General features: G+C 36.1%; 1 protein-coding gene and 1 non-coding gene across 2 annotated transcripts in view; both read left to right on the top strand.

The window, feature by feature from the left end:
* The window catches only part of ALK (ALK receptor tyrosine kinase), a 689,240-nt gene that overhangs the window by 666,046 nt on the left and 21,827 nt on the right, over positions 1-1,367 (top strand). The window lies entirely within an intron of this gene.
* Positions 1,086-1,189, top strand: LOC115868464. Its single transcript, XR_004045614.1, has one exon. It is a non-coding gene; the product is annotated as a small nucleolar RNA U13 (small nucleolar RNA).

Raw genomic sequence — 1,367 nt, 5'->3', positions numbered from 1 at the left:
TTTGATCGTTACCAGGGGTGAAAGAGGATGGGAGAGGAAGTTGTGGGCTAGAGAGTAACAAGTGTCAATTGAGGTGAAGGGAAAGGCCATATACAGTAGGAAGGAGGTGGGTAAAAACTGATGGAGTTAAGAAGAACTGTTGAAAATAAAGGAACAAAAGCTTCTCATTTTGGTATTTTTATTTAAAGGTTCCTAAGATTTTATAGCAATATTTTTTTACTTACCTTAATACAATAGCCCTCAAATTGATTAAACACCTAGGAGTTAACCTAACCAGGGACATAAAAGGCTTACAAAATAGAAATAATAAAACACTACTACAAGCGACTAAAAGAGACCTATAAAAATGAAAAAGATATCTTGTGTTCATGAATTGGACATTTTAATATGATGAAAATATCAATTACATCTAAAGTGATCTATAGAACCCATGCAATCCCAATACGAATGCCAACATTATTCTTTACTGAAATGGAAATGAATCCTGACCAACTTCAGATGGAAAGAAAAGAAGGCTGACTAGCCAAAGAAATATTGAAGAAAAAGAACAAACAAAACACTCCCTGACATAAAAACATACTACACAGCCATAGTATCCAAAAGGCCACATCTTACTTTGACAACAGACCAATAGACCCAAGGGAACCGAATTAAACCCAACCTTTATGGGCATTGGTTTGTGCCAAGGAGTCAAAGTCCATTCAGTGGGGGCAGAAATACTCTCCTTACTAAACAGTGCTGGCAAAACTGGATATCCACCTGCAAAAGTTAACTAGAACTCATGCTTTGCACCATAACAAAGACTAACTCAAAATGGATCAAAGACCTAAATGTTAAATTTGAACCAAACTATAACATTTCTGGAAGATAACATATGAAGAAAACTATGGGATCTAATCTTGTGTAGATATAGGATAACAAATATTGCCACAAATGTACACATTTAAAACAAAATAGACAAATGAGACTTCTTATGAATTAAAAATGTATGCTCATCAAATGGCTTTTTTTTTAAAAAGTGAGCAGACAATGTACAGACCTGGGGAAACTTCAGAAACAAACTGTTCAATAGGAGTCTGCGGTAGATCCTTTTCCAGTTCACACGTATGATGATTGGGTCTTCACACGTTTGTGTGATATGTTCCTCCCTGGATTCTTGTTACGACGCCGGCACATTAGCCGTCTGACACGTAAAAAAGAAAAAAGAGTCTGTTGTATAAAATCTTTAGAAAACTGCAACAAAAAGATGCCAAACTGGCGAAGGACATTAACAGAACCTTCATCATAAAGGTTCTGCCACTGTCCCCTATCAGCAACCCTCACTGTTTGTGTAAACAGTTTCCAGTCACTTGAGAATTTAATCTGTA

The sequence above is a fragment of the Echinops telfairi genome, unplaced genomic scaffold (assembly GCF_000313985.2).
Source record: "Echinops telfairi isolate 266 unplaced genomic scaffold, ASM31398v2 ScPeMD7_10;HRSCAF=50, whole genome shotgun sequence".
Taxonomy (NCBI): Eukaryota; Metazoa; Chordata; class Mammalia; order Afrosoricida; family Tenrecidae; genus Echinops; species Echinops telfairi.
The sequence above is the reverse complement of the archived record's forward strand: the minus strand, read 5'-3'. Positions and strand labels throughout refer to the sequence as shown.